Below are 16404 nucleotides of genomic sequence, written 5' to 3'. Positions count from 1 at the left end.
ACTACTTCGCTTGCCACTCTTCCCAAAAAGAGTCAATGTTCCGCAACACCATGTTTCCTCTCCAAGTAAATGGGCCAGGATTCTCTATCTCTCTCTCCCGCTCTCTCTCTCTCTGTCTTTCTGCCTGTCTCTCACTTTTGAGCCACTCTTCCCAAAGGAGTCAATACCCCGCGACCTCATCTCGACCCCTCCTGCAGCGACGTACCACCCACGTGTAGAGCCTGGCTGAGTTTGGGAGGTCTGACTGATACATGACTCTGAGGCTCACTCGCAGCCTGCACACAAGTGCTAACACGGAACACTGCTGTTTCTCTCTCTCTCACACACACATACACACACACACAAAACCAGAGAATTTCACCCGAGAGCACTTTCCTGTTACTCATACACATGCTCACCCATGTTGCATTCTTTCAACAGGGTGTCATGGTGAGGGTTCCAGGAAACGTCCCTCACTTTCTAATAAGCAGCAAAAGAAACAGGGAACACGTTCATTCAGAAGAAAGTACCTCTGCTGCTGTAGCCGTCACTATGGAATTAGATGGTGTTAAAAGGTTAAATGTTGCACTTCAGAGTGGTTAAATGTAGATTTATTCCCAGCAGGGTAGGAATCCATCAATAGCTTTGCAGGCGGACCCATGGACCCTCCCCCAAAAACGCTTACTCTGTGCAATGTGACAATTACGGCTTATTGTAAATGAATTGTCACAGGAAACCTCTGGTGTGAGAGACGTGTGAGGTATGAGGTTGTCCTGTGTCAGGTCTGCAGAGGATTGACATGGGGAGCTGAGCTGGGTGCCCGCAGGGTGGCCTGTGAGAGAGGGTCAGACGGGGGGGAGCAGTAGAGGGTAGCTGTGAACAATGCACTGTGTCATCAAGCTTTCCTTTGCAGCTTGACTAATTGGATTGCTGGGGCTCGGGCCATGAAACAGCAGCACTTCTGCAAGTGCATTAGCCTCACGTCTGTCAAAATGAGGCATGCCCTCACTTTTCTTGTAGAGTGCAAACCACGTATGCTAAACAGGTTCCAACAGAATAAACAGAGTCCACACATTGCTCTAATGCCCCAATGATTGTTATGTGCACATCAAAACGTGTCTTGAGTGTTTTTATTCTTTAGATGCTAGGGAAAAGACCCTTAGGTTCAAAGGGTTGTCCTTTTTAGGTTCCAAAAAGTACTTCAGCACATACATTAGTAGTTGAGCATGTGTCTTCTTCTTTTTATTTTGTAATAATATACCCTCATAAGTTCGGTTTAAAATTAATTTTTTAAACAGTCATTTTGAAGTGATTGAGTTTTTTGCAAAACGATTTTCATGTAGAAACATCTTATACTTTCTTTGTGCAGGTTGTTGCCTCAATATTCATAATATTGTAATCCAATACATAATGCTGATCTGAGTTCAGATGCAGTGTATAATTGGTAGAAACAGTGTGGATACACAAGCAGAGTGGAAGTTGATTCTAACGGGCAAAGGGAAGTGGAGCTGTCAGGGAACAGGCCTCATCAGGTTAACTGGCACTGGATATGTCTGGCACAGAAACACCTGCGTGAGAGAAGACCTACATGACAGACCTGCAGGCAGCATTCTGGCGTTGGCAATGTGCAGGACTGAGGCTCAGGTTCATGAACCAGAGGGTCCTGCTGTCTAAAGTCAATGACAGAACACACACACACACACACACACACACCCCTGCACACGCAGACTAAAGGAAGATTACTCCTTTCATAGCTGTGAACTTCTTGGCCTAGAGAGAAGAGTTGATTAATCAAAGATGAGAGAAAAACTAAGAGAAACTTGTCTTGCTTTGCTGCATATATTGAAGTAATTAATATGACCTTTGCATGGTTTCCTTCCAAAGAGGAATTCCACTCAACCTGCCAACTGTATCTAAGTATGGAACGAAACGGTAAGGGTTAGATTTTTCCCCCAACATTATGGGACCTATTTTTTTGTCTGAAAGTGTAATGATGTGTAGACCGGTGATGTTGGGGAATGGCCTGGGCATTTGAGATTATGCTTATAATTTCAGAATTCCATGACCGCAATATCCAAGCCCAGCTAGTTTTCTGCTCAGTATTTCTGTTGGCAGGGTGATTCTGTTTGACTTGCTAGCCTCCACTGGCACCTCTCAAAGATGTGTTTACACTAAAGCAAATGACCATGTCTGATTTGGGCCCACTATTAGTGCGAATGGGAAATGCCGGTTGATGCGGTCAAATTCATGTGCCTGTGTTAGACTGCCGAATTACCACTTTCACAGAGGCAAAGCCACAACCAACAAACTGCCTCAGGGATGGTGGTGGCTTTTTTTTCCCATGTAAGTGGTAATTATGCGATAACTTTTACACACCCCTTCCCCTTATATGCGTCACTGCTGGTTAATGGCAAAGTGATTTCAGAATATCTTTTTCAGTCTGATTAATCTGGGAAATATTGAAAAGGCAAGGGTTGGAGGATAATATATAGACTCTGATATATGCCAGAGGCGTATGTTTTTGTCATTCATTCATTCATTTCAGGTGTGCAATAATTAATTCATTTAATCTGCACAGATACAGGCTGAAACACTGATTTCCTCATGAGCTTGTATTTTCAACAGATCATTCAGGTCCATGAAGATGAGGAGGTGAGAATCAAATTGATAAATGCATATACCTCTTCACTCGAGAAATCTAAAAGGAAAGTATTTTTGTTTCATTTTTCACGTCACGAGAGCAGGCTTCAGCGAGGCATGGAAGATGCGTGTGCAGTAGTTGATCTGATGATCTCACCCCTTCTTCTTTTCTTGTCGTTGTGGCAGATCCGACTTGGCTGCGGAAAAAAAAAAAAACCCCAGTACTCTGCAGGAGTTAGTTTAACAGTTAAACCTCGTGTTCATGCCAGGGTATGTAATAACAGCCCTGTTAATTCGCCTGCAGTGGTGGCTTCTTGCACAGCGAGGGAGCGGACGCTGCCAGCCTTCGGTTGCAGGGGTGACGCGAGGACATGACCTGCTTCTGCTTTCGGGCTCTGAAGTGCGCCCACGTTGGTCATCCCAGGTCATCTCATCAGATCTGAAAGGTCTGAGGGTCCTCAGCCCTCAGCCATGGTCAGATGTGTCTGTAGAGGTAACGCAGCTCTAGGCAAGACAGTGTAATGCTGCTGGTTTTGCAAGTGGCCAAAGAGCAACCAATCACATGCAAAAGCATCATTCTCACTCCATACTTTACATACACTTTACGGACACTCATCATGGACAGTTGTAAAGTTGTAAAATGGCAGTGCAACTGCCTTGAGATATTGCTTTATTGAGCAAATGAAATCCTCTCCAGAATGGGTTACCATTTTATGTGAACACAGATCAAATAGAAATAATGAACTTTACATTGGAAAACAGAGATGTAAATCAGGACAATGGAGCAAGCAATGCCAAATAACACGGCTAACATAAAACAAAGTATTCTAGCGCTGCAAAATCTTTCCAAGCGAGTAAATTTAAGAGTCAGTAGATGTGAATGTCCTTTCAGCACAGTGGGATAATTAAGCTGTATTGAGCAATGATTCCCAATCCCAGCATGCTCTGTGGTCAACACCAATGTCCCTTCATCCCCTGCTCCTTGTGTTTATATCCAATGTTGCAATGATTTTACAGGGAACACGGCTGACCGTTTTGATTCACAGCTCCGCTGCACAGTGAACTTTGGGCTAAAGAATGAAAGAGTCTGTGTTTATGGTCCAAAAAAACAAGAGGGAGGTAGTTGAAATTGTTTTGTTTAACTTGGCTTTTGTTTGGCAAAATGGCCCGTTATTAAGTATTGGAGTTGTCTTTGAAACTTCCCAGCTGTGCTGGTGGGTTTACTCCATGTTTGTTTAGGGCCTAAAGGGATCTCTCCTATTCCCTCATGAAGCCGTCTGGAAATGACTGGGATGCCTCCGAGTTATGGAACCCGAATCATTTCAGAATCATTTCAACAGTCCGTATACATGAGACGCGTACTCCTCACGTTGTGGTATGCAAAGTATGGAGGTGAGAGGACTCTCGACACACTTTCTGTAAAGGTGTGACATCAGTTCCTCCTTCTACACACACACACACACACACACATGCGCGCACACACACACATGGCTAGAAGGCTTTCACTCATACAGATAGGGCGGGGAAATGCACTCTTTCATTAAGATCGGAACTATGCGTTCCCACAGGCAACATGCTTCAAAAGTGCTGCGGTCGACAAAGAAAAGGTACGTCTGTGGGAAGCGGAGCGGCCCACTTCACCTCCAGCGCCACCTGCTCGAATTCACTCTGCATTATTCCGCCCTCTAAGCGGTTTGGTAGAGTCAGATCGCACCGCGTCTGCGGCGGCGATATGTCTGTCTTTGCGGTTGCTGGTCGGTGCTCAGAGAAGCGCATGAAACCCTCCACATGAAAGGAAGGAGGCGCCTGTGAGCACTGACCTGCGTACCCCCCCCCCCCCCCCCCACTCCCCCCACCCTCTTCTCCGTGAGCGGAGGGTGTGTCTTGGACATGCCACGCATTCCAGGGCAGCAGTAAACCCGCACTGGAGCAGGGATAAGGCTCTGATCTGGGGAATGATATCGGAGCAGATGCAACGTGGGGCTGGGACTCGTTTGCGGTGGTTTCGCTGATGAGAAGTGACTAGATTACCTGGGGTGACTTCTTTCCGAGAGGACGACTGGACAAAAGCCAGGGAGTGTGGTGAAACAAGGAATCCTCAGCAAATATCATCTCATCCTCCCTCTCTGACTGCCGTTTAGATGGATACATTTGCAAAAGTATCACTCTTCGATCCTCTCACCAGTATTAACTGCTTGAATGTACTGGGAGAAGTCTCCCTCAGACTGAAACAATTACATTTGTTTTGCCCTAAAGATAATTTGGCCTCATGTGTTTTGAATTGTGCATACTGTTTCATTCAACAGGTATGTTGAATATAAACCACCAGAAAGAGAAGAATTGAAAGTTCAGGAAAGCCTGTTCATAAGTCATGATCTGATGACACTGTTATTGTCTGCACTGATGCAGAATAGGTCTTTTCACAACAGGGTCAGAGATGCTGGGAACAAATGGTTTTATTCTCTTGTGATTAAGTCTCGTTGCAATTCTTTTGGTGGAGGAGTGGTTTAGGAGTCATCAGGGAAAGTACACGTATGTAGCCTCTTAAAAGCAGCAGTCACGCCGATTCTGCTCTAATAACAGGGTCAGACAAAGGCAATGATTTTTAATACTGTGATCCGTTCCTCTGCACAGTGAATACTGTCACCATCCCTTTGTGCTTTTTCACAATTCATGTTTAGGGGTAGTTGCACTGCTAAGAGCTATGAAGAGACACACATTCAATATTATGCCCAGTGTTGCAGTGGTGGCAAGAGCTATTTGGTGGTAATTGCAGAAAAAATGTGGTAGAATTACATTTGAGGCACCAATTCTTCTTTACTTCAATGCATAGAGGAGTTCCAGGTTTTCAAAAAATGAAACAGTAAAAAAATGTATTGCTTTTCGAAATTTAGGATACCGGCTAATGTTTTCAGGAATTGGAATGACCCTTGCTCCCGAACAACAGGTCAACCTAGAGCAGATCATAGCACATTAAGCTCAAACACAGCGTTAATTAAACTCAAAAAACTGTGCTGGCCCACATCAACTCCCACCACAATCTTGACAGTCATGATATGTCAGGAGGGCAAATGAAGCATGCTTGCCTCCAACTTTGGGATCTTGTCTAGTACTAATTAATCAAAGGCCATGTTCATTTCTCTTGGTTCTCCATTGTTCTCAAAGTGTGGCATGACTCTCTCTAACAGTGGTGAGTCCTAAAGTACATGGCGTCCCTGAACATTATATCACTAGTGACAACAAAAGGCAGGACTCCATGGGAGTGAAGAGGTCTATTTTACTGGAGGGATGGGAATTGACTAGTTTCCGGCTAAATTCACGACCCATCCAACTGGATATTATGGAAGTGATTTCCCATTAGAGAAAAACACCTCAGTCCAAAACGTATTCACAAATATACTTGGATATCTGGATGCTTTTCATATGTGGATTTATTTTCAGAAAATAGCTAGCAAATTTGGATTTGTTTGAAATTTAACAGAAGGGTTATGTTTAACTGACTTAAGACCAACACATGGAATGTGCTGTCATCTCATTACTTAGATATTTCCAAGGACATGATGCCCTGCCAGAGCTTAAAAGAAAGTATATATCACAAAATCACAGCGCCAACAACTGGCCAATTTGTCTGAGCCCTCCTATCAGATTGCCTCAGTTCACCTCCTGTTTGAATTTTATGGTTCCTAAAAAGCTTTGCCTGCAAACATTTTAACATTCATAAACCACGCTGATTGTTCAATACCGAAACATCCAATGTTGCGGTTTTTTGAAAACGCGATGTGCTATGCAGAGACAGTTTCCGTGCAGTTCAAGACACGGATGACTCCAGTGCGAGGCTTTTGCAGGCTTCAATGGACAGCAGCTCCCTGCAGCAGGTGGCCAGGCACGTGTGACCAGCACAGATCAAAGCACTTGGGGGATTCACGATGAAAAGTTACAAGCCCGGGCCTGGCCAAGATATATGGCTCAGCCTTCGATTCCGAGGTTAAAGCTTTTAACAGGCAGCCATAAAGTCATCTCAGGGAAAGAGGTGATCACAGCACTTCTGGATGGAGATGAAGGGTTTGTGAGCGGAGGGATTATAAACATGCCATGCACAATAAAGACTGCCCAAGGCCTGGTAGCCCGCAAACGCCGTGTCCACACGGGGCTTCGCCACACCTGGTGCACAGCTGCTCTCCTTCCCATTAGAACTCTCACTCCCAATCCATTGGCGCAGGTATTTACAGTCTAATATGTATTTACTGTCTAATAAAAGCCGAGGAACAGAGAGACTGGATGTTTATGTGGGTACGCGCATGTGTGCGTGCCTGTGGATGGGTGGGCGCATGCATGTGTGCATGTGTGCATGTGTGTTTTGTCTGACAGACAGTTTGTTTCACTAAGATTTCGCTCTTACACTGAGTCACGCTAACGGGAATCTGGGAAACCCATGCTAACAAACAGGCGTTGCAGTCTACTGCTGATGGATTCGGTCACTGGAGAATCCAGCTTTACAAAGTTAAGCAATCCCGTTGAAAGTGTATTAGCAACAAGCCCCAGGAGAACAGACACAACCGCTGAATGTTTATGGATCGTGGGGGTGAAAACAGGGAGAACATGCAGAACGCTGAAATAAATTGAAGGAGTCCCATTGCTCGCTGCGAAGGAGAGCCTTTACCACCTCTTCCTTGGACGAAATGGTAATTGTAAATTGTCAATTGTGTGTCAATCGTTTGTAATTATGTGCACATGTTGGCAATTTGTTTGGGGAGCTAGCCTATTGGGTAATGAGCCACACCTTACTGATTGACACCTGATTAAATACAGGTGTGGCTAGGGAGCAGAGCAGGCTCACTTTGTGCTTGTGGTGGGCTTACATAGGCTGGTTTCTTTGTTGGTTTGGATTTTAAAATCAATTATTGGTCTTTAACCTTTTGTTTTTAGCTCATTTATGAGAGAAGTGGCAGCCAGCTTCTCTACACTTGCGAAGACCAAGTTGCTTAGCATCACTAGCGTGAATGATGTATTCCTTTTAGCTTACCCACACCCTATGTAGTGTTACCTTGGGTGTGTGAGATTCCTTTCAACCAGCTAAATAAAGTTATTCATGCATCCACAATGAAATGTTAGCGGCAGACTGACATTTTGGGAAGGTATTTGATTTTAAATTGAAATGCCTTCCTAATCGGGCTCATTTACAGTAATCATCCAGTTTAGCCAGTTTAATCGCCCAAGTAAAACCCTCCCTCTTTTCGTTTGTGATGAGGCGTTCTGATGTAAATACCTGCTGTTCATCATCCAGGTAGGTGCCGCATAATGGCGGTGGCTGAGGTGAGGTCATCACTTCAATTCGATCCAAAAAAGTGATGACAAGTGCTCCTTAAATACAACATGGAGTGCCAAATGTAATCTAAAATACATTTATTTCAATATCTTCCCTTATCTTTTGTCCTGCATTTAATCAAAAAAATGTTCTTTTTCCTTATTTTAAATACTTGTAAATATTAAACATCCTAGATGCTCAATCTTTAAATGTCAGATAAGTGACATTCACCTTGAATGTAAGAAAAAAATACATGTTTAAAATATAATTTTGCCAAGTTTGGCACCCCATGATGTAATTTATTATTGCATTCTTTTTGGCTTAGGACAGAATAGGTAACTTGTATGAAACATTACAATACGCCATCATTGTAGGTTTATAGATGTTTACATCCTTCCATTGTACCAGTGTTGATTTGTGTGGTACACGGTACAAGGCAGGCCAGAAAAATTTCTAATGAATGTAAATGTTACATAACTTTCAACAATAAGTTTATTAAAACAATACAGAGATGATTTTATCCTCAGGGAAGACACTGACTCAGAGCTAAACATAGACAGATGTGACCAAAAGAAAATGAAAACCCCCCAAAAAAACCTCAGTGCACATTTGTACCCTTGGACATTCTCATTTTCCCATTCTCAAAACTGATCCTAATGCCCTTTGCAAAGACACATCATGGCATATTCTTAACATTTCATGTTGAACGGGAAAGAAATGAAAGGCAGACATAATTGTCCATTATATCAAAGCATATCCAAGGTTTACCATCCTCTTAGGCATTTGCTGTAGACAACCAGGTACCAGTAAACATACCCCTATTTTTTGATTTGCGTATCATAAAAATGATGCACTAAAGGACCTTATTGGAATTGAACACCTGCCCACAACTGGTCTTACATGGGCAGAGAGTGGATAACAGCTAATTAGTGGGTACAAATAAATATGACTTGGTTGGTATTGATTGAAGATTTTCATGAAAAATTGTTCATTTGAAGCAGCACTACATTATATGTAAGGTAAAAAATGTTGCTTAGCACACCAGAGATAATGACTTGTGAAAAATTAAACTGCACCTATCCTATTAAACCTATTAAACTGCACCTATGCAATATACTGACTTAAAAAGTCTTTAAATGTCAGTAATATCTTATTTGTTACAATGTGCAATGAAAGTTCTGTTTGTAAGGATCTTTGTTTCCTCCATGTGCAACTGCTTAAGTGTAATTACCTGTGTAATGGTCCATGTGAGGAATGTGAAGCTTACCTATTGACTAATTAGCCACGCCTCCATAATAGCAGCCCTAAATACAGGTGTGTGGCTGCTGGGGGGTACTTCTGTTTTCCTCTGTGGTTGTCCAGGCTGGTTTCCAGTGTAAATTAAAAAAAGAATTTATTTTTTATCAGATTATCAGGAAGGGCTGTCAACTCTTATGAGCTGGGTGTTGTCACGGCTTCAACTTTGTTCTTTTTTGACTTTGACAGATTTGTTGTTTACATATTCAGTATCACTGAATGAAATTCCAAGATCTTTTAACTAAAAGTTTTTCTGCCTCATTTCCAACTGGGACATTGATTTTATGTATTGCTCATTTTCAAAGATGGACAATAATGTTATCTGTGGCAAGATGCCACTGAATTTCACACATATGCCTCCTGATGCTGCAAGTCCAGGTTCTGCATCAGTGTGTAGGTGTGATTTATTAAATGCCATCAACCTGTGCATGACCCTCCAATACATGAGGATCAGTGAGCTGGTAGAGTAGTTTATATGGAGACTGAAATTGCACAATATGATGTGATGCGATGCTTGCAAAGCCAGTGCAGATTAATTCGAATTCTAAAGACCAGTAGATAAATAAAACCACAACATGATGATCAGCCACTCCAGACTGGTCCAGTACATGGCAGGTTTCACTTACACTGCTTACCCAAAGTGCTTCAGCGTGCCTGAACTCAGGAACTCTGGGTAATTAGTCCCCAGTCCCAAGCAATCCCCTTCCCACCCCCCCAGAGCAGATGCCTGACCTTCCGCCACAGTGCCGACCCCGCGGTGCATCCAGCGTTGCCGTTCTGGAAGACACGCACGCGAGGGCATAGAGGAGCAGGTGGCCTCCAACCGGCTGGAGAAAGACCTCCCTCCTGCCAACCAGAGCCCCTTTCTGCCAGAGCCACTGGGGGAGGGAAGGAGGGTTTGACGGACAGGCGGAGAGGATGTTTTAAGAACGCTCGAAGATTTGTTTGCGTTTCGCCCCGAGACCGCTAGCCGGTGCGTGGAAGCCGCAGACCCTCAGGAGGGTCACGAGAGCAGGTGCCAGCTGACGGAGCTACGTGACTAGGCAGGAAAATACCGAGGAGCAAGCCGTCCGTGAGCCCCGCGGATGCCAGATCTGATGTGTTGATTAGATGGGTGTGTGACGGGAAGACATGGGCGGAACCTGTCTTCATGCTAAAGTTATGAATGTATGAAGTTATGCGACAGCCTGCAAGTATTTGACAAGGCTGCATTTATTTGTAAATAAATGTGTTGTTTGTAAATAAATGTGACTGACGTGTTGATTAGATGGGAAAGTGTGACTGAAGACAGGCTGGAATCTTTCTTTATGCTAAAGTTATGAAAGTATGAAGTTATGCGGCAGCCTGCAAGTATTGAACAAGGCTGCATTTATTTTAAAATAAATGTGTTGTTTGTAAACATACATATGTGTCTGATGTGTTGATTAGATGGGAAAGTATGACGGTGAAGACAGACTGGATCTGTCTTTATGCTAAAGTGTGAATGTATGAAAGTTGTGTGGCTTTTAGTAAATAATCTTTCATTTATTGCTATAAACACTTATTTTGTCATTAATTTATTATTGGAAGCTAGTGGATCAGACAGAAATGCTGATTGGTTTTCATGAAATATGTATTTGTCAGCTGAATACTTTGCCAGAGCATGCCTAAATACTATATGCGTTACTGGAAATGTCTATAAAGTACAATATGCATGACACATGAAACCGCAGGAATCTACAGTAAGATCAACTGTTAGAAAACAATAAAGAGGGAAGAATATACTGGTATTTCAGAAATAAGTGACACCAGTCCAGGTAGCTGCTGCTGTCATTGTAGTGTACTATGGACATGTATGTTCAATGGACATATACCTGAAGGGAAATTCAAAGATGGTAAAATAGCAGAATCCTAGCCAGTGCTGAGCAGGCTGTAGCTAATTTCCTTCTCCAGGGCCATAGTCACACTCAAGACACAGAGCTGTAATTTTCACCTGACACACTGTATGCCTCATATCCACTGCCGGTATGGGCACGCCAGGCCAATAAAAATACATTCCTTTGCTGTTTTTCCCCTTGTAGTCTCAAGTGATGTTTCTTTGCTTGACTTGAATTGTGAATCAAAGGGCTTGGCAGAAAAGGCACAGAGATTGTGGTACCTTCGGAAAATATATGCACCACAAAAAAGCCCACCGGGGACCACAGGTTTATGCATGCAATTTAAACATTGTCCATTTATGGGTATACTGTAAAAATACTTGGCTGAAATCCTTGGGTATTTGAATCATATGCCACGCACAGTGCTTTTCACCAAGGCATTACAATGACTTGATCACGAAAGATATGTTTATCAGGCCTTATACTGACCATGGTAACTATCTTATGTTGTTTTGGTTATGCTGTGGCTTCCTGATCGCAATACTCCAGCAAGCTGCCTCTTGGTGCTTGGCATGCTCCACTTGTACAGAAATAGACTTACTCTGAGTCTCTGTCCTCTCCATACTCTTTACTCTGTCCTCATAAACAGAACCCTGGAACTGAAGTTTTCCCAAACACCCTAACATGCCAACCTGCCAGTTTCATTTGCTCCAGAGTAGTTATATAACTGCAGCTATCTATATATAACTAGGAGCTGTTTTGCATCTAAATTTTAGTTTGGAAAATCTATAATAAAGCCTCTATTTTCATCAGTACTTTTGGTTACACAAAGCTTTGTGGTTTTCAGCACAAACATGGAGGGACCCCACCTATCCAAAAAAGAATAACTGTGAAACTATCTTATCTGCAAAAAAAGAAGAGAAGAACAGGAAGCCAGGAAGTAATTCCGCCATAGCTCTGGTCCTACAGGCCTTCCGTATGGTGGGCAATGGGAGAAGATGCTGCTCAAAAAAACAGCTGGCTTTCACTCACTGACAGGGAGAAAGGAAGCTTTGGAATGCTAGACATAGTGCTCCATTCATTAAGCTAATCGCAGTTGATTTGAGTTTCTTGTGCTAGAAAAGTAGCTCAGCCAAGTTTGGCAAATGGAGCATTACTAGCACTTACATTTGTGTCTGTCTGTTAAACCCCATGCTTTATCAGAATTTCAATGGGGATAGTTTGCCTTTTTTGTTCAGATGTCTTCTGCACGTTGTCCTTCTGTGATAGTACAACCAGGTCACTTCTCCTGGATTATGAGAGTGAGTGAGTGAGTGAGTGTGCTCTCTCAGTTTATCCTCAGTTTATTTGAAATTATTACCAATGTATTCATACCAAACAGGACAGTAAAGATGAACAATCTAGATCTTCCAATGGTGATGCACATTAATATGATTTTTTTTATTTTATTTTTTATGACACATAGCATTAGGCCTATATACATTGCTTGGGAAAGATTCCAAAAAAACGAGAGGCCTTGCAGTCTTTCAAATGAAAGTTGAAATGTTATGCAGTGCTATTATGCTTTATTAGATGTACCCTATTAGATGTCTACATAATTTTAAGTATCCACTCTGTTATTACCCCTCTGTCAGTATTAAAGCTGTGAACATTGCTGTTATGTTCTTGCGAAAATACCAATGTTTACGTCATCGTGAGACTGTGCTACCTATTCAGTGAAGCACACATAACTCTTGCTTCAAAGGCATGGCCTTCAGATGTCTGTTTACATGTACTTATGTAAGTACTGCATCAAACTTACACTGCTCACTGCCTTATGGGTTTGTAATTCTCTGAGTTAGCCTTTCTTTTTTGTTTTTATGTCTATGTTGTGGTAACCTCCTGCAGTTCACCTCAGCACCTGTCAGTCAGAATCCACATTTACTTGGTCCCCTTTACCTACCCTGTCTGAGAGAGAGCAGAATGAGTTGCAACCTTTTGCTCATCTGAACGAATGTCTACTAAATCAGAGCTTGAATTAATTTGTGTTCTTTTTCATTAGCTTTGTCTCAGAGAAGAGTGCTGAAATGAGATGTTTCCTTGCAGCCAACAGCTATTCTGGACACTACAAGTCACACAATGCACCACAGTGAATTCCTCCAGCTGAAGGAAATGTGCTGGCCCCCAAACATCACTCAAACAACTCGCAGGCGTCTGTTGGTTTGCCTAACAGCAGTGAGACAAAGAAACCATGGCTGACCTTCACACCCCTATTCCTGGTGGAAAGAAGCCAGGCTTTCTGACACTGTGGACTCCCACTCATTGTTGGCAGATTGAGCAACCAGTTTCAAACCTGGGCTGTAGGGCTTAGCTTGCACTCAAGGCAAGTGGCTTGCTGACTGAGCCACATGGGAGCCCCACTTTGTGTAAGGTTATGTTTACGCTATGCACCATTCTAAAAAAATAATAATGAATAAAATGCACCATTAGTTGTGTTTGTTTTTACCCAGTAAACTTGCACTGAAAATTTACAGCTATAGCTCCGCTTATTTGCTTTTGTGTTTTGAATGTCATGTCAAATAAGTTTATGCGTAAGGGTAATTACTGCATGGGATTTGGATTGCAAAATTTGACATGGCCATGCACACCAACTCACACATACATTTCTGTAGAGACACACTCAAGAACTATCAACTGTCACTAATACTCCAAAGGCAAAAGAAATATTGTCAGTGACTGCAAGTCTGAAGGAAGTGATTTATTTGTTTGAGGGGGCTTTTTGTGGCTCCCAGACTGTAATGTCTGCTCTCTTGTTTTCTTACGAGGAAGTGAAATAGGAAAATCAAAACAGAGCAAGACTGTTTGGTTGCCAAGTGTAGAGGTTGAACTGTAAACACTTACATACCTCTCATTTCTTCATATCGAGCTGAAAGAAGGCCAAATACAAAACTCAATTAATCAAACGCAGACCACAAAAGCAACACGGATCAGATTAAGCAATCAAGTAAAAACAGTGATGAAAACAGGTTTGTAAAAAAAAAAAAGAGATGAAATCAGGTTTGCAAAGGGAGTTTGCCTCTTTTAGTCAGATGTTGTGCTGCCATTGGAAGATTCAGCGTAAACAGGCCGGCGCAGGATGACAGTGGCTGCCTGCTTCTGCCGTTGTTGTGTCACGGTTCTCCGTGATGCTTGCGGTGAACGCTTTTGGCCTCTCGGAGCTGTTTGTCAGCACCCGTGTGGGCGAAGTTGCGGGGCTGAGATTAGATCGCTTTGGCAGCGCTACCTCTCCAGGTGGAGACAGACCGCCCTGTGGCTACATCTGATCACCTCCCTGCGTGTATGCTGATGGTGGGCATGGAATCTGTGGGGGTGGGGATGGGAGTGGGAGGGGGAGGGGGAGGCGAAACAGAACGTTAGTAATACCAGTAAACAAACCTTATGTCTTCATAATTAGGATATTTTTCAAGCACCCACACCATAAATAGCTTTATTCTCTTTATGTCTCCATTAGCTGACATTCATCTTGTTATTCTGTCTGACTAGAAACTGCTCATACATTAGACATGCCATGACCTAACCACTCCAATGTCAAGATTTCATACGACAGGAAATGGCTCATAAAGCCCATTGGGTAATGGTAAAGCACAATACAGATATCAACGTTCAAATAAGCCATAACTTTAAGCTGCTGCTTAGTTTGGTGTGCTCTCTGGGTCTGTCAGGACTTGTTACCCAACACTCATTACAAGCTTACATAGTGTCATTAAGCATATTTTTTAACAACAGTTTTATAGATAAGTCCTTTACGGTGCAAACCCCATGCATAACTTTTTCCAACATAAAAACACAAAACAAATATAAGAGTAGGTAAAAATAGTGGCAGTAAAAATAACACATTCCAGAGTGATGACATTGAGACAGATCAGCGTTTAGCCTTTTAGACTAATGCCGCTGTACTTGTGTTGTTGTTTTGAGAAAAAGTGATAGGAGGTGGATTTTTTTTTTTTTAAAGAGAGATTGCACCCCCTGAAAAAAAGAGATGATTACCTATCTGAGAGCCACCCCAAGATGCCATCTCCAGCTCCCACTCTGATATAAAGTTCATCTGCATGCTTGCAGTGAGAGCTCCTTTGAGTTCTCTCTTTCACAGCTGTATGACCGGGGTTCAGATGAGAGTTTAAGGAGGGAGGAGGCAGAGGAGTCAGGGTGTGGGTGAATTGTGTGTTGGTGAGAACCTGCGAAGGGGGTCATCCCACTCACGTTTGAACACGGTGACTCAGGGGTCAGAAATGAGGGAGTCGACATGAATGAATAAATGACTGTTTATGTGGGTCAGTAGACACCAGATTAACCCTTCGCTGCCTTTTGACAACAGGAAATTTCCAGTTTAAACAAGCTGAGCTTGACTGATACAGAGGTTGCATGCAACAGTGAGTAAAACTTTGTAATTACCCCAGAAAAGCCGCTGCACTGTGTAGAAATCTGCAGCTTTTTCACACCAAGGCTGGTTGGTGCATGAAAGCATTGTTCTTTCTGATTCCAGTCTGTGATTCCGGAGATGGATCTCAAAATAAGAAGACTGGATGTCTAAGCAGATCTAAAAGCTTAATGTTCTACAAGCTTAACATACAAGGTAGTAGAATCCCTAGATCGAACATGGTGTGTGAAATTCATCATATTCATTGGTGAGTAAACTCAAGTAGGCAAAGTACAATAACATCTAGGAAAGGAGGTGTGAATGGACAACATGTGTCTCTGTTAAGATGACTGCAGCGGTCAATGCTCAGATGAAAACAGTTTTATCTGCTGAATGGGCAATCACATCCAAAGTAACATTCAGTATTTTCATGTCACTGTGCAAAGCAGAATGCCCAAAGAGCATCAATGTTTCAGCATTCATTTAAGCAAATGTAACCTGTGTGGTCTCCTTGTACAGCTCTTCTTTTACTGAGACGATACAGAAAAAGTTGCTTATACCAAGGCAGAAAGTAACTGTGTCCTTGGGATGTGAACCAGTCGCTCATCAAACCACTCTTCAGTCCTTCTCCATCAGATCTGAACTTTGAACAAGGCAGGCCCTAAGAAGTAAGAAAAAGACGTGCGCAGAAGGACATTGGCATGTACTTGTTTGTACAGTTGTGGTCACAGCTCTCTGGGCAAACCCTCCATGCTACACGTTCTCATGCCCCGTAACTCCAAGAGCATCTGTTGATGTCTCCCCACGTGTGGCCGGAGCGGCCGGTCTGATTGGGAGCTGAATGCAAGGAATGCTGACATCACCACTGGCCGGAGGCCCGGCTGGCCTGGCGTTTAAGGTCAGTGCTCACGCATCCAGAGGTTTCTTTGTGT

The sequence above is a fragment of the Megalops cyprinoides genome, chromosome 23, assembly GCF_013368585.1.
Source record: "Megalops cyprinoides isolate fMegCyp1 chromosome 23, fMegCyp1.pri, whole genome shotgun sequence".
NCBI classification, from domain to species: Eukaryota; Metazoa; Chordata; class Actinopteri; order Elopiformes; family Megalopidae; genus Megalops; species Megalops cyprinoides.
The sequence above is the reverse complement of the archived record's forward strand: the minus strand, read 5'-3'. Positions refer to the sequence as shown.